The sequence below is a fragment of the Astatotilapia calliptera genome, chromosome 2 (assembly GCF_964374335.1).
Source record: "Astatotilapia calliptera chromosome 2, fAstCal68.1, whole genome shotgun sequence".
Lineage (NCBI taxonomy): Eukaryota > Metazoa > Chordata > Actinopteri > Cichliformes > Cichlidae > Astatotilapia > Astatotilapia calliptera.
The window spans coordinates 13792323-13810832 of record NC_137423.1 but is presented as its reverse complement, the minus strand read 5'-3'; the positions used below and the strand labels follow the sequence as shown (position 1 = coordinate 13810832).

Sequence of the window (18510 nt, the reverse complement as noted above, 5' to 3'; positions counted from 1 at the left end):
CTTCTTGTGTTCTGAATCGATGTAAGCTGAGTGGATGTGTTTGCGTGTATCAGTCTGCGTGTTGCCGGATATTAAAGCAGCAGAGAAGATTAAAGCTGAAGCGAGTTGATGGCAGACTGCAGGAAGTAAACAAAGTGAAAGAAACCTTCTGCTGGGGGAAAGTTGGCTTCAAACACTGGCTGAATAAACAACTTGCTTTTCCAGACTTAAATGTTCTGACAGCGTCCTACTGCCTGACAACAGCAGGAAGTTTGTCCGAGAGCCGCTGAGACGAGGAAATGCGCAAACGTCTCATTACAACTCGAGAAAACTACAAACGAGAAAACCAATTACACATCCCCCCGAGCATTGAAAAGCCCACTCGAGTGGTGTCAATAAACCCACAGTGTCCTTTCAAAGGGAATCATAACAACCAAGACAGTCTGCCCTCTCTCCTCTCAGAGACGAGACGCTGCGTTCAAGGTTGATGAGTTAGTCGAGGTGAGAGTCAGCAGCCCCGTGCACGGCTCCACGATTCTTTGTCTCACTGGATTCTACAAACACAAATGCAGTAAGAAGCACGGACACCGACCCAGCAGTTCAGCTCTCCTCTGTTCCAATCACACTGAACCAACCCCAGCTTCCTCTAAAGCACAGGTGTCGAACTCCAGACCTCGAGGGCAGGTGTCCTGCAGGTTTCAGATGTGTCCTTGATCCAACACAGCTGATTTAAATGGCTAAATGGCTTCAGAGTTCGTGTTTTTTCTCTTTTCTCTTTCCTTTCACTCATTATAATCTGGCTGAACTCTCAGTCTCAGTTCACTGCCCACGGTACACCTAAGAAACACCCACCAGCTTCTCATTGTTACAGCTGTAACTACTTTGGTGCACGAAAATCAATCTTTTAACACTAGCAACAAACCTGTACACGTGGCTTTTTTGTACTCGTGCTCTATTTTAGTCCAGTTTGGTTTAACAGCTGTAGTGTTACAGCGATGTTCAAGTTTTTGTATAAGAGACTAAAACAAAATAGCAGATAATCCATCAGCAATTTGTTCCTACCAGACCCAGCCAGGCTCCACCATCAGCCAGCAGGCCACAGCCAGGCTCCACCATCAGCCAGCAGGCCACAGCCAGGCTCAGCAGGCCACAGCCAGGCTCCACCATCAGCCAGCAGACCCAGCCAGGCTCCACCATCAGCCAGCAGGCCACAGCCAGGCTCCACCATCAGCCAGTAGGCCACAGCCAGGCTCCACCATCAGCCAGCAGGCCACAGCCAGCAGACCCAGCCAGGCTCCACCATCAGCCAGCAGGCCACAGCCAGGCTCCACCATCAGCCAGCAGGCCTAGCCAGGCGCCATCATCAGAAATTCCGCTTCCGGGTCCTTCGTGGTGGCCGCCTCGTGCTCTCGCTTCAGTATGCCACCCAAGAAAGGCCCAACACCAGAGGAGGTTGAGGACATTAAAACCTCCCTCGGAGCGTTGTGCGGAGACGTGGCCGCAGTCAGGGCACAGCAGGAGCTGCTTCTGGGGCTTCTGGAGGAGGTAAAACAGCTACGCCTCCAAAATGCCGAGAAGGACAGACGGATCATGGATCTCGAGCGGCGGGTGGATGAGCTGGAGCAGTACACCCGTACGAACGACGTGGTCATCAGCGGTATTAAAATCAAGCCGCGCTCGTGCGCGCGCGCGGTGGCCGGGAACGTCGGGGAGCCCAGCGACGAGGAGACCCGCTCGGTGGAGCAACAGGTGGCGTCCTTCCTCCAAAGCAAGGGGATAGAGATGGACCTGGAGCACATAGAAGCATGTCACTCACTGCCCAGGAGGAGTGACAGACCGCCGGCCGTCGTTATGAGATTTGTCAATCGGAAGAACAAGGTCGCACTGCTGAAACAAGGACGCAAACTGAAAGGCACGGACGTTTTCATTAATGAGCATCTGACACGAAAAAACGCAGACATCACGAGGAAGGCAAGGCAACTGAAGAAGAACGGTAAAATACAACATACATGGGTAACAAACTGTAAGATTTCCATTAAGCTAAACGGGACACCAGAAGAGGCAAAAGTACTGATAGTGAGGAACATGGAGAATCTGGACAAGTATAACTGACACCAATGTATCAATTACACCAGGAAATGACATGGACACGTTGAAATTAGTTCTTCAACAGAAAGTAATTGATCTAGATTGTGAATATAAGGAGCATAATATAATAGATCCAGAAATAGATTCTGAAAGTAACTTTCTCTCTTCTTTTGTTAAAAATTGTAATTATTTCACTCAGGAACAATATGAAAAAGAAATTAACCTAGACGGGAAGCTCTCATTAATTCACTTTAACAGCAGAAGTATGTACTCTAATTTTGATTTCATTAAGGACTATTTGCAACAATTTTCTCGCCCCTTTAGTATTATAGCCATCACTGAAACTTGGTTCAATGTCGATAAAGGAATAGATTTTTGTTTGAATGGATATGATTTAAAATACATGAATAGATTAAATAAGGCGGGCGGCGGGGTTGCTATATATGTTCATAACTCTATAAAATATAATGTTGTAACAACTATGTCTATGGCTATTGATGGAATTTTGGAATGTTTGACTATTGAGATTATGAATGAAAAAAAGAGAAATGTTATAATAAGTTGCATATATCGGACACCCAGTTCAAGTATTGACACTTTTAATGAATGGATAGAAAAAACGTTTGCTTCGGTGAACCAAAAATTACTATTTATCTGTGGTGATTTTAACATTGATTTGCTAAATCCAACAAGGTTAAAAGCCATTGATGACTTTACTGACACAATGTACAGCTTATCACTATATCCAACAATAACAAAGCCAAGCAGAATAACATCACATAGCGCCACTATTATTGGCAATATTTTTACTAATGTCATGGATTTCCAAATTAATAGTGGCCTGCTTGTCTGTGATATAACTGACCACTTACCAGTTTTTACTTTGTGTGACTGTGATTTAAAAAAAATAGATACCAAGATCATGATAGCAAAGCGAACAATAAATGAAGAAGCAATTCATGCCTTCAATTTCGATTTAGCACAACAAGATTGGAGTTCGGTGTATGAAGAGTCAGATGTGGACAAGGCTTATGATACTTTTCTAGATATTTTTACTATGTGGTACAATAAACATTGTCCTGTAAACGAACACATGACAAAGAAAAAAAAGATAAAAAGTCCTTGGCTCACAAAAGGAATTATTAATGCTTGCAAAAAGAAAAACAATCTGTATAAACAGTTTATCAAAGTAAAAACAAAAGAAGTGGAACAAAGATATAAAGCATATAGAAATAAATTGACTGATATTATAAGAACGAGCAAACAACTTTATTATAGAAGAAGATTATATGAAAATAAAAACAATATAAAAGGAACTTGGGATGTGTTAAACAACTTAATTAAACAAGGATCTTCTGGAACATCATATCCTGAATATTTTACTGATGCAAATGGTGAAAATCACAACATGAGTAATATTGTCGATGGGTTCAATAAATTCTTCATAAATGTTGGCCCTGAACTAGCAGCGGACATCCCGTGTCATAAAAATGAAAATATCAGTAATATAAAATCAAATCCCTTTTCACTGTTCCTCTCAGCTACAAATGAGCAAGAAGTAATAAATATCACATTAAAATGTAAAAGTAAGTCTTCAATGGATTATCATGACATAACTATGTCTGTAGTTAAACAGGTTATTCTGAATATTGCTAGTCCCTTAACATATATCTGTAATTTATCATTTCAGTCCGGTTGTTTTCCAAAAAAAATGAAAATTGCGAAAGTAATACCACTATATAAAAGTAATGACAAACACAGTTTTACCAATTATAGGCCTATTTCTCTACTGCCTCAATTCTCAAAAGTTCTAGAAAAACTTTTTAATTCAAGATTAGAAAAATTCCTTGAAAAACATCAAATAATAAATGTTGGTCAGTATGGTTTCAGAATGCAAAGAACCACTTCAATGGCGATAATTGAGGCAGTAGAAGAAATTACTGATACACTGGATAAAAATAAATATGCAGTTGGTATTTTTGTTGATCTCAAAAAGGCCTTCGACACAATCAATCACTCAATTTTACTGGATAAATTGGAAAGATATGGTATTCGAGGGAAAGCTGGTAACTGGTTAAAAAGTTACCTAACGGGTCGGGAACAATATGTTAGCATAGGGAATTACCATTCAGAGAAACTTGGTATTACATGTGGTGTTCCCCAAGGGTCAGTGTTGGGACCAAAACTTTTCAATGTATACATAAATGATATTTTTGATGTTTCTCAAGTACTTAAACTCATACTGTTCGCAGATGACACCAACATATTTTTCAGTAGCGATGATTATACTGATCTTGTAATGACCGTAAACAGGGAGCTACAATTAATAAAAAAATGGATGGACATAAATAAATTATCATTAAATATAAATAAAACTAAAGCAATGTTTTTTGGTAATTTAAAATATAATATAGAATTACCAATTATCATTGAAGGTGTACCAATTGATAATGTGAGTGAAAACAAATTTTTGGGAGTTATAATTGATAACAAAATTTCATGGAAACCCCACGTCAGACACATAAAAACCAAAATTTCTAGAAGCCTCGCAGTTTTGAACAAAGTGAAACAATTCCTTGATAAAGATGCACTTCGTACTCTGTACTGTACCCTGGTTCTTCCATATCTTACATATTGTGTGGAAGTGTGGGGAAATACATATAAAAATACAACTAATCCATTAGTCACAGTACAGAAACGAGCACTGCGTATTATTCACAAGGCTGGTTATCTAGATCATACTCACAAATTCTTTCTTCAGGCAAAGTTACTTAAATTCCAGGATCTGGTTAATTACAATACATCCATAATTTTTTATAAAGCTTTTACTAAACTTTTACTGGCAAATTTACAAACTAGATTTGAAATTCGAGAAAAGGTTTATAATGTGAGAGGCTTTGGAGAATTCAAATTACCCAGAACTCGAACAACCCGTAAAGGCTTTTGCGTGTCTGTATGTGGTGTGAAAATCTGGAACAGTCTGAGTTTACAATTGAAACAATGCAAAAATATTCATAGATTTAAATTTCTCTACAAACAGTTGGTCTGGTCACAGTATACTCAATGATGGGTTTTAGTGTGCTCTGTAATGTCTGTTCTCTTACCATTGCTGGTATGGATTCCAAAATAAAAAAAAATAAAATAAAGTGTGCGTATGTATGTACATATATGTACTTGTGTGTGTAGATATATATGTATGTATATGTATGTGTGTTTGTTACTTGTAGTTATTACTGCCTGTTACCTGTGGTAATGCAATTTATAATTTATATATTCTGTATTCAGTTATGAAGGCTCTAATTGTTGGTTGCGAGCTGCCGCTTAGATGCTTGTATGTGCCCGGAGCTGTTGATGGGTCTGTATGCAATGATGGGCGTAGCTGCGGGAAGTTTATTGTTTTTTTTGTTGATGAGTGAGTATAGGGGTGGGATTTAATAAGTTTTCTTCGTCCCACTCCTTTTTCAGGCAATTTTTGTTTTTTGTTTTGTGTATTTTATGTTCAATATAGGTATTTGTTGTGCCTGAAAATGAATAAATAAATGAATGAAATGAATGAAATGAAAACCAAGTCAAGCTGCATCAATGAATGTAGAATAAAAAGTCAGTTTTCAAATTATGAAACTAACGTTTAATATGCTAAAGGTTGACACTATAATAAAGCCTTAGTCAGTCAGTCAGATTATTGCATGAGCGATGAAAGAGCAGGTGGCGTGATAATGGCTGGTGCAAGGAATAAAACTAAATACTGAAACACAGATTCAACAAAACACCACAGAAATACCTAAATAAGACATTTATTAAAAACATGAGGATTAATGAGACGAAAGGTTTTGTGTCCAGTTTCAGCTTGAACCTGCAGGTCTGTGATTCTTCAGGCCGCCTCTAATAATTTGGCCTCATTGAAACAGTTTTGGGGAACCTTCTCTGTTAAACGGTGATTGAACTAAAGTCTTCACATACACATCTCCACTGCAGACACCTGGTTTTAAAAAAATCACTCCTTTGAGCGTTCTCCCCTCTGACCTTCCTTATAAACATTTTTAGCACATCACGCTCGCTGGTGTACTACACCAATAAAAATCCTCCCAGTAGAACCAATCACAGAGGCCTCGTCAGCTCTGATATCATGCTTTATCACAGTATCAGCTCAGTCTGCATGTTTCCATTCATCAGGCTCAAAGAACTTCACAGCTCCAGTAGGAGCAGGATGATCCTCAAATGAAGCATTTTCCTTGTATTGGATTTAAGTCTGGAGACACAGTATGATCAGTTCTTTGTCTGTGAGATAATTACACTAATAACTGCCTACATATTTCAAACACATTTTTGTAAACAGATTACTGTAATCCGATTATTTTTAATCCATTTCCCATTAGAGATCTTAGAAAAAAATGTATTTGATTTTTAATGAGTCAAAGGTCTCTCTCACACACACACGGTCTGCCTTTAATGTCCCTGGTTAAACTCGATGTCTAATTCTAACTGCTGGCGGCTAGCTGGAAATGAAGGAAGGGGTCTGGATTATTTTGAAGGCCAATTACGCTCTCTGTCACAGTGTGAGGAGTGCCGGAGGCATACGCACAGACAGATGCGGTTAAGGCACCGGGTTGACGACGTATGGTTAAAAGGTAAAAGATCATCAGAGCCTGGCACAGGCGATGGATGGTCATGTGACGTGTACAGCATCATATTTACGCAAACGACAGATTAGTGACGCGGCCGTGTGAGGAAACGAGGGCGAAGCAGAAAGAGCGACTGAGAAACGGAGATATTAAATGAACCTAGTTGGTTTCCACTGTGGCAAAAGAAAGTGGCTGCACGAGAAATGAGTTTGTTCCACTGTAGCTAAAGAGAAATCACCACATTCTGCAGGTGGAGGAGGAGAGGAAGACATTTAACCTGCCAGCATTTGGGGTTCATTTACTTCAGATGTGATAGATAAGGGATGCTCGAAGTAGACCCGTGGGAACTGTGGAAGATTAATGCTGGTTACAGTCACGTCTAACACTCACCGACTCTGCTGTGTTTCTGTTTGTTCTGCATCTGTCATCTGTCTTCTGCACGGTACCCAGAGCTCTCCAACCATGTAAATATACAGCTTGTGTGTTTGGTATGCTTCAGATTTACACCCTCGATGTTAAATGCAAACTTTAAAATGCGAGAAGAAGAAGATCAGAGCCGTCGGCTTTCAGGCTTCTCTCATTTCCACAAGTTTAAAATATTGTTTTGCTGCAGTCTGTCTTCTGAAAGGGAGCGTTTCTATTTTTCTAATGTTAATAGTTTCATGCTTTACTTCATCAAACCAAAGATAAATTAACGTGCCTGAATGATCGAAATATGTTTTCCAGCCTGTATCTGTGTAGAGAAGAGGATTTTGGAGGAATATATGATGAAATATCACACACACACACACACACACATATGATTCAGAGAAAGCTACTGGGTAATATTTTATGTAATGTGTGTACACTTTAATATAAAACCTACTGAGTCTGTAATTAAATACACTGAATGAAAATGTCTGTAACAATGTCTGTGCATTTTGTCACGTGTAAGATTAATTCAAGCACTGATATAAATTATGCAGCACGTTCATTTTTTCTGTATCCATATTTCAATATTGTGCATTTTGTTAAAATCTGCATATTTTAGTGTAGCAAAACTTGCTTGTAAGACAAGTGGGCTCCTGCACCCGCGTGATACGAGGTGAGCGCAGGCTCTGAGTGCATCACAGGGTTTATCCATAAAGCGGCTGGTATTACATTATCACCGTGATTTCTCTCAGAATGGCTTTTCAGGCCTAACTCGAGTCCTCTGACACGTTTCCTCAGCATCCCGGCTTTGTTCACAATCCCTCCTTCAAAGTCCTCTCGTTCCGTGGTGGGAGGGTGGTGAGGGGAGGATATCGCAATTTGTCTTTTCTTCTTGACGTCCCTCAGAGCACGTGACACAAAAATCTGAGAAGGAGAAGCTAATACCCACTGAAAACCTCCTCCTTCTCCTTCTTTTCCACCACAGCGGTTCATTTAATAACCATGCAGTGAAGGAGAGGAGAGGAGAGAGAGACGGTTTTCCATTATTGCTTCCCGCTGAAGACAGAGACAAGAGGAAGAAGCAGCAGCTCGTTAAGTGTCACAGAGGACGAGCTGGCACCGAGTCACAGGATCCTGTAGCTTATATCGGCCTCAGCGTGCGAGCCAAGCGCTGAGAGCAGACGTGAGTGCGCTTCTACAGGCACGAGAACGGTTACGTAACGCGCTCTATGCATCTTGAATGAAAGGGAGATTTCTCAATTAAACCGTCTGCTTTCAGCTGCAGACAGAATCAGTTTCAGAATCTCATCACGTGCTGGCATATTTCTGAGTGCAGACTCTTTTAATTAGTGCTCGTTAAAATGCATGTGAGCAATTTCAATTAACGGAACTATGTGTTCTTATGCAGATTTTATGTAAACACTGTTCAGAAACCTAAACCTGAACGACCTTTTTTAACTTTGGTTATACAGGATGTTAAAAAAATGGTCGTTGATGTTTCTAAGCGGTGTCGGCGGTGGTGTAAGGCTTCCATCCTCACACACATGCTGATGTTGATGGTCACGCTGGTGTTAATGGTCTGTCCAGCTGTGGCTGAAATACAATGTGAGTCTCAGCTCTTTGGACGTCTGTGTTCAGTTGTGTAAAGACAGCACCACACACACGTTTTTATTAGTTTTAAATTTTTTTCATTTCACACAATTGTTTCAGTTAGTTTGAAGTCTAATTTTTATTTTAGGTAATTAAAATGTTTTTCACATCTGGTTTTAGTTTTTACTACAATAACCTCGAATGTCACTTATCAAGCACAAAACACACAATTACACACGTATGCTAAAATAAACACAACCAGACTTAGCATATGCTACAGTGCACAGACATGAAGGTGCACTGAGGCGTGCATGAACACACAAACACATAACAACCATTAATATAGATTTAGCAGCACCTACATACACGACTGTTGCAGCTGATATAGTTTGATCACATGGCTCTTCATCCCTGCTGGCTACAGAACATCACACAGAGCTCAGTGAAATGGAAGCCAATTTGAAATGTCAGATTAATGCAAGGAGATGTGGAACTTTTCTTTTTAACTAATGAAACTCTCTTGCTAATGAATGTGTAACTAATTAGGCTACATTTTGTAAAAGTGCCTGAGGTTTGAACAAAATTTGAATTTTTTTATTTCTGTGAATGCTTTTACAATTATTCATGTCCACTGGCCCTCAGTAAAGTTAACACACACACGCACACACACACGCACACACACACACACACACACACACACGAACAGGCTAATCGAGGCTAGCGACTATGCTAGTCTGCTGAGGTGGAGCGGCTCGAATAATCCCGCTCTCTTTCAGCTGAACTCCATGTCCATGAAAAACAAGTGACAGCATTAATAAAGCAGGATGAAACAACTGGCCCAGCTCGGCCTCTCAGCACTTCTGCTAACTGCAGCTGCCGCAGCCATTTCCTGCAGAGATGCTGTAAACACAGCTCTCTCTCTGTGTGTGTGTGATTCATGCCACACACACGAGCTTAAAGAGGACTCATTAGGATTTTCCTGTCGTTTTCAGGAGGTTCATAGGTTTTTGAACATGACCGCGGATTTTAAATCAAACTGTTAAAACACAGTCATTGTTTTATCAGATGCTCAAAAATGATTGGACAAATTTAATGTTTTAATAAATTCATCCAGTTATTTTATTTTTTTAAATAATTTAAATATGAGGATTATAATTGCTGTGCTTCCTTGATTGAGACGCTCTGCTGATCTGAGCCAAGTTATGGTAAACAGGCTGGTACTCATACAGTACTTTCTACTACAAGTCTCATTCATCCTCTATATCAAAGTACTTTTATGTGCATATTTATCTAAGGAATGATTCGGGGGAAATCAGAGTTGAGTATCTTACCCAATGGTGCTTCATGGACTGAAGGGGGCGGGGACTGCTCCACCAAGCTTGGGATCAGTAGATGACCTGCTCGCCAACCCGAGGCCCAACTGCCCCGGTCATGGTCAGATTTGGTTATGGGTCAGTGACAGTGACTTTAGGCAAGCTGATGTAAACTTGCTTCAGTGGTTTGGCTGATTATTGATGTTTATTGGGGTGTTTAAGAGGAATAAAGTTATCTGTGGTCAGTTAGGTAGAAAAAAAAACTCCTGTGGCACACCAGCATACTCCATACCAACAAAATACGTTAAATACAAATGAAACACTGATAATCTCAGAATACCTCAGTCTGCAACAACCACAACATGCTCCAGAGGTCACCATGAATTCTTGCAGAAAAATGAATGAATGAACACGTGTACCTACATTTAAAAAAGTCAGTTTCCTCATTCAACAGATGAGAAATACTCCACTTAGCTTGGTGCCAGATGTGAACTGTATTGGTTCTTTCAAGCGTCTTTCATTTCTTAGTGTTGTACTTGCCGGTCATCATCGTCGGCTCATTTTTCACTGTGAATCAGAACTGACAGGGGAAGAAGAGCTTGGTGGTGATCCAGGAAGTAGATGGGTCTAAATAGAGATAACATGAAGATGGCAGCCTGATAAACCTGCCGGGGAAGCGCGTGTAATTGCTTTTTTAATGATTAATAGTTCAGCACCATTCCCTCGGCAGACTGGAGCCAACTTAACATTTCACCCTCACTGTGATTTTTAAACTGATGCTAGAAACAAACACTTTGCTGCCAACTGACGCTAGGAGCTGTGGATAGTGGAATGAGCCCGTGGGAGCATTTCTGCGTCAGCACATCCTGAGGGGAAGTTTAAAGATGGCCGAAAACACGACCGCTTGGCCTGATTTTTCTCATCGCCACCCCAGGACAAGGCTTCCCACTTCCATCATGGCAAAGCATCCGCTGCACAGCATGGTATGTCAAGTCCTCCATGTGCCATATGTGAAAGACTGCAGGACACAAGCAGTGAAGCTCCAGTCCAGTAACACACAGCCCAGCTCTGTTTACACATTACACATTCAAAGAACTATTGCCTTTGCTGATTTTCCATCTATTTCAAAAACGAAGAAGCAGAAATCCAAATCAGGTGTCATTCTTCCACTGAAGTTCTGTCCTCTGTTGCTGTTCACAGACCAAGAAAACCAGTTTATTCAGACATTAAGGAACTGGATTTGACATCATTGAACTCTCCATCACAGCCTTCTGTCAGCCTCATTCTGCGGTTCTTCTGCCAAATCGCTTTTTCTGTAGCTGAATGTACAGCAACAAAAAAGATGCATATTTCATACGGGTTATCAAGTGAATCCAAGCAGCTTGGCGCAGGCTTCAGAGATTATGTTGGCCGACAAACATGACATCCCTGCCCTCTTAATCAACCTCCAGTGACACTCTGAGGTCCTGCATCAGTCCTCACAGTGTAGTCAAGCCTCTCGAGGGGTCTCAATCCCCATCTGCTGACAATGACTGAGACGACGACAGCCGGTCCTCCACCTTGTTCAAAAGACGGTGGCGCCGTAAAGCAGGCACGGCTCAGTCTCAGGAGCAGATTTACGTTTTGATTTGAAGTGGAAGAGTGGAGGTTAAATCCAGTGATCCCTACTGTGGATTCATTTGCAAAGAGTGATGTGGAGCTAAATCCAAATCATACATTATCTATCAGGTTATCGCTGCATGGTAATCTCCTGGGAGGGGATCAGTTTAGTCACAGTGTAGCTAAACCCTACTAACAAACATCGCACTGATGTTTTTTTGGTGATTGACTGTAACTAGTTGCAGTGACCACTTTCAATCACAAAGAAATTGCAAAGGTAGGAGGCAACCTCCAAACAACTGCAGTGCGACTGTTGCAACTCATCTCTTTGCAGTAGACGGGTTGACTCAGCTGGTTACATTTTGGTTGTTTTCCTTTATAAACGCAAGCTTGCTCAGCACCTGTGCCATTTTGCTGTTGAGCTGCGGGCGTGCATGGTCACTCTCTGTGGAGGATTTCTGTTTCAGATCTATGAGCTTCTGGCAGGAATGAGTGCCAGTAGCAAATGAGTGTAGGTAGCAAACTTGTGCATTTCTGTGTATGTAGACAGCAACAGATTTGCACATGCGTTGATGCGCATAAGTTGCTTTGAAAACAGGGACCGATTGCATCTGCGACGCAACCGCTTCAGAGGCAGCAAGATCTCTCCTGCTCGTAGTAATAGCAACACGTTAACAGTTGCAACAACCAAACAGCAGTGCACATTTTCTGCTGTCATTTTTTTATCATCTGTACTCTACCCACAGTCCTCCGTCACGGAAAAAAAGACATCCCGGAGTGTTTCAGGAGAAGCTGTCACAGCCATGAAGCTGTCACAGTCTTAATGACGGGTTCCTCAGCAGCTGACAGCTGTAATATGAGCTTCAGCTACAGCCTGTATTTCTTTTCCAGTGCTGAAAATCACTGACACTCACTGTGCAATCACAGCCTGTATGAAGTCACGAGTCCTTCTATTCAATTATTCACCCAGCTCCAACAACACACCACCGTTCTCCACCTCCTGTGCCTTCGTAACACCCTCACTTCAGTTACCATCGTCACAACTATCACGCAATCAAAAGTAAATGATCACTATGGAAAACTGGAGCTGGGATGAAGGATGACACCGAGGAAGAAGCTGAGCTCTCTGCAGACACATCTTCCAGAGCTTTCTCTCTGCTGCACTTCTTTCCTTGTTTCATACTGCCGTCGTGCTCTCCAGCGGCACGCCGCCCGTCCTGTTCCTGCCTCGTCCGAGAGACAAAATTCTCTTTACACTGCAGCATCCTTTATTTTCAACGTATTTATCGAGCCACCGGTGCTGACAGATCGGTCTCTGGGGACTCATCCTAACCCTTGTCCTGCGAACCTCTAATCATCAGCTCGGTGTTTACAGGGACCAATTAACCAGTCAATCTATCAGCTTTCCTCGCTGACATCTTCATTTTACAGCACCTCCCTACTGCGGCATACCTGGACCGCCAAGTGGAACTAATGAAGCGGCATAAATCAAGCACATGCCGTGCTTTTACAAGAGGGAAGAGTATAGGTGGTATAGTGGGCTACGCTCCATTATCAGGCCTTCGGAGAGTTGTAAAACACAGGTAACTGGAGGATTGCCTTGGCCCTGCTCTCCTATGCTTTATTTAACTCTCTCTTCTCCTGATGCCCAATTTGCAGTCCTCTAAGTGACACCTCAACACCACAGCGGTCTGCCTGAATTTATTTCCAGCAACAAATGGCATCGAGCTAAACAAAGCAAAGGCGGCGGGGGGAGAAGAAAAGTCACAGGCTACAAATTAAATGAATAATCCTCTGAATTACGCAGTATCGCCTCTTTTGCAATTGAGCTGCCTTCAGCAAAAAAATCCCACAATGGTTGCGAGACGTTAAATATTTATAAGGCGTCGTCTCAAGGCTATATGGTCCGGGGAAAGCAGTTTCACTCTTTTATTGAACTAATATATATTCCCTACACATGCCCGTGCAAGCTGAAGAGCAGGACTGAGGGAAAAGTGAGAAAACGGAGAGAGCCAGAAGGTTGTTTTTCTTTTCCGATCGCTGATTTTCTTCCATTACGTCCGAACGCAACAGCTGAGGAAGTGATCATCTCGTTCTCATCCACCGTGCATAAACACCAGAGCCGAAATGCCAGCTAGAGGGAAAAAAAGAGTTTCCCAGGGAACTTGAAAGCATCATAAATCCCCTGACTCGATAGTGAAACAGAGAAATAATGAACATTTCATCAAACCCCGAGAGCTTTATATTCCTGAAAGTTGCTCAGCACAACTTCGAAGAAAGTTCGCTAAAAGTCACGAAAAGATTTCGCACTTCTGAAAAAACGATCTTCAAACACAGTGTCGGTGCTGCAGCGGGACCGACGTACCTGCACAACTTCAACAGCCGCGCTGTCCGTCCGACCATGTTTCGCCTTTGTTGTTTACTACAAAGTCACCATGTTCCCTGACCAGAACTCAGGAATGATTATCAGAAATAACTCATGTCATACAATGATGACGTTTTAAATCCAAACAAAGGTCAGAAATACATCAGTTGAACCTTGACTAGCTGCCAGAGGAATCCAACGAGGAGGAGGAAACTCCAGGGTGAATAATGTGAACATTAAAGGCCCAGTTCACAATTTTCCTCTGGGAGTCTTTTTTCTCTTTTTATTCATTTATTTATGAAAAACAAATACAAAATATATAGAGATATATATAAAAAATATTTTTCACTGCCGTTCCAAACCTTTTAGGTGGATCTTTGCCTCCACTTTTATAGTTTCAAATTTTCCACGAGATTTGGGGAGAAAGCTGTCGTTCCCTTTCAGCAACCAGACCATTAGAGAGGTCTGACTCTAATCTTAAGAACCAGTTAGGAGTCCTAAAATACTCGAGGACCCTGGTAAGTAAGTATCTGCTGATCAAATCATCCTGATTTGACAGTATTGGGAAGGTTACTTTTAAAACGTATTCCACTACAGATTACAGCCCCAAAATGTATTTTGTAACGCAGCGGTCCCCAACCCCCGGGCCTCGGACCGGTACCGGTCCGTGAGTCGTTTGGTACCGGGCCGCGAAAGTTGAGGCTCAGGTGTGAAATGTATGGTTTTCAGGGTTTTTATCGGTTTTCAACGTTATGTTGTTATCGTTTTTATCATTAACTCGGTTTTCCTGGGTCTTTTCATGTGTGTTATGAATAAATCTTTTTTTCGGTACCGGTACTAGTTTTATTTTGTTGTATTTATCCGCAACACCTTAAAGGCCGGTCCGTGAAAATATTGTCGGGCATAAACCGGTCCGTGGCACAAAAAAGGTTGGAGACCGCTGTTGTAACATTTTCCGTTACGTTACTCAATGAGAGTAACGTATTCTGAATACTTTGGATTACCTATTATATTATCATGCTTTTTACAACTACATAAATGTACTATTGCTATGTTGCTATGTGAATTATTACTATTACTGAAGGTTACTCGCCATATCAATACCAACTAGATTTTTAAATCTTAATATAAAATGAGGAACAGTAGGGTGGGCATTAGTAAGGCTGCACTTTTTTGCAGCGATCTCGTATAGAAAACTATTTGGCGCGTATATAAAACAGGTCCGCGGCTCCAAACCGTAGTAAAGGGACCTCTAGCTAATACGTCGGGTTCCGTGTCAGGCTCGTAGCCGAAAACTTTGTTGTCTGGGTCAACTTTGCTAGCGAGAGACAGAGAGAGGTGTTGAAAGGCTGCTCCAACAAAACTTATTGTTTCGGAGAAAAACACGAACTCGGTGTACAGTCAAGTCTTAATAGCTTACTTACAACTGGGCTCGTCAGGCACTCTTCTTGGCTGCCGTGGTTATTATTATATTTACATACTTCCAGCTCCCGTTTCTGCTCGATGACAACTCGTACTTTTCCACTCTCCCTTTTCTCCCTCCTGGCGCTCACAGACACATAACGGGTATGGCAGTGCATTCTCCCTGCAGCACGGACTACACTGCCCATGAGGCTACATTCTTTAGAGCTATGCCTGTAGCATTCTGCCTATTGCCTTCATATTAAATCATTTTTGTGAATAATTTTTAAAAATATTTCTTCACGTCATTACGCAAGTAGAGGTGACATGGGCCGCGAGATTGAGACACAGGCATTAGAGCTTTTTAATGCGTGTTTTGTTTGGGGCGTGGAAACCAAATTTAGAGAGGGCGTAACCGAACATATGAAACAGGAAAATACCGCCGTGTAATCCCTTTATTTCAGCAAAGTAACTGTATTCTAAATACCACCTTTTTAAACGGTAACTGTAACGGAATACAGTTACTCATATTTTGTATTTTAAAAAAGTAACGGCGGCACATGTATTCCGTTACTCCCCAACACTGTGATTTCATGGCATTCCTAATATGGCTAAATATATATATATATATGTACCCAGGCAGTATTTTCCCTCAAATCAGCAGACTTTGGAGGGTTATCCCGACTTTCTGTAAGTAAAATAGGTAACTTTCAGCTCCCTACTTCTGCTTCTTTAAACATTTTTCCCTCCATTACATCCAGACATGACAATGAGGAGGAGACAAACATCAAGGCTGCGAACCGCCATGGGGAAGGGACAAAAAACGCTGGAAGGCTTTCAGACATAAAGCACCGTCCGTCTTGGCTCTCAACAATAAAATGCTTTTTTCTCTTCATTATGTCAGCAAGAAGGTCCTGAGTTCAATTCCACCATCAGGCTGGGGTCTTTCTGTGTGGAGTTTGCATGTTCTCCCCGTGTTTGCGTGGGTTCCCTCCGGGTACTCCGGCTTCCTCCCACTGTCCAAAGACATGCACTTAGTGGGGATAGGTTAATTGGTTAATCCAAATTGCCCATAGGTGTGAATGTGCGAGTGAATGTGAGTGCGAATGGTTGTTTGTCCCTGTGTGTTGGCCCTGCGACAGACTGGCGACCTGTCCAGGGTGTACCCCGCCTCTCGCCCTATGACAGCTGGGATAGGCTCCAGCGCCCCCCGCGACCCTGAAAAGGATAAGCGGACGCGAATGGATGGATGGATGGATGGATATGTCTTTATTTGCTTTAAAGCTGTTTCGAACACCAAAGCACCTGTCTGCTCCTCTGTCTGGTTTATTCTGCCTTTACTCCCATGCAGATGCTGTGTGCTCGTACGCCCTGCACAGACAGCTCTCATTATTGTCCTACATACAAGCCGGAGCCCTGGCTCTTTTATAGAGCGTAGTTTCCTTTAGGTGAGCGAGTAAATAGATCAGCAACAGGGAAAAAAACCCACTTCCTGTCACATTTTAATTGCAGTGGTGAGATGAGGAATGGCATTTTCTACTGACGTCATATTCAGTCATCCATCATTGCCTCTTCCATGGAGTGAACTTTAGGGAAAACTTCATTTTCCTCCCCAGTGAGGGCGGAGAAATGCCATTATAATGTGTTTTACTCTTCCTCCACCTCCATTTTCTCCTTCTGCCCCTCGTCTTTTTTTCACAATTCCATTTCTTCTTTTCTCCGGATACTTTCTCCTGTCTCTTGTCACTTTGCTTCTTCCTCTCATTCATATTCTCTCTTTCAGCCACGGGGCGTTCAAGTTTCATTACGAGATAAAATGTATTCAAAGTGGGAGGCAGGCGGAGGGGAGAGGATGGAGAGATGGATGGATGCATAGCAGCCTGGTCAGAAAACACCTGAGGCTCTGTGTGTGCGTGTGTGTATGTGTGTGTGCATGTGTGTGTGAAGTAGTGAGATAACAACTGTGTTTGTCTATGCATATTTACTAAAAATTGGCATTTGTGCCTGTGAGCATTTCCCGTTTCTCTGTGTGACAAGATGTGTGTGTGTGTGTCCTGTATGTTTACAGTGAGAATGTGTGTGAATGTGTTTGTTTGCCAGCAGCATGTGTTTGCATGTGAACACTCCCCTCTGCAATATTCCAGCTGTTTATGCATACTATCTGAACACACACACACACACACACACACACACACACACACACACACACACACACACACACACACACACACACACACACACACACACACACACACACACAAAGTCATTTCAGTTTAAGCACAAAATAAAAACAAGCTTTTTGAAGATTAGAGGACATTTAGCGTCATGATTCTTCTGTAACATGTACTCATGAAAACCATCAGTAGTTTGAATGTTTCCAGCACCTGGAGACAACCTTACTGCTGCTGGCATTAAAAAAGCTGCTGTTGGAAATGAGTAAAGTGGCACGGCATCAGTTTTGTGACTGAACAGGTGACCTGATTGCAAATGCATAATATGATGAATGTGTGTTTTATAACACACGCCCATAAAAAGGAAAATATATATAGATATCATTCTATATTTATCCAGTCATTTATTAGACTGGATAAACTAAGGTTTATCCAGTCTAATAATTGAGAAATTGTGAAATTGCACAAAACGTTTGTGCAGGACAACGCGTGTGTGTTATTGCTGCTGGAAGCACTTATTTATTCGGAATAACGGGGGAGATGTTCTCAGGACAGGTGCGTAGTCGGTGCAGGTGGATGCTCAGACCCTGCAGTGACCCTTCAGTCAGTCACCCTGATGTTTTTGGCTGTTGTGCTTAATTTGCGCCAATTCATAAATCTGGTTTTCAGTCAGGTGTCACATTTTGATCTTCTTGACACCTCTGTGTCATTTTCATGTTTGAGGAGCTTCTTGTGGGATGAGGTCATAAGAAAAAAGGACCGGATGCTGTGGTCAGAGACGAGTCGACGGCTTTCATTTCTTCAAAGCTGCTGTGTGTGGACGTTTCACTTGTTCTTTTTATTTTTTGTGTGGTTGTGTTAAATCTGTGATCTAAATAATTACACTTAACGAGTTCAAATCTGATATTGAACAAGCACATTAAAGTTTTTTCTGTCTGCTAGAAAATGACCAGCTAGCGGCGTCAGAGTCT

At 41.8% G+C, this 18510-nt stretch overlaps 1 protein-coding gene across 4 annotated transcripts in view; it reads right to left on the bottom strand.

Moving 5' to 3' along the window:
- glra1 (glycine receptor, alpha 1) overlaps nt 1-18510 on the bottom strand; it is a 132898-nt gene that overhangs the window by 71876 nt on the left and 42512 nt on the right. The gene's annotated exons all lie outside the window — the stretch shown is intronic.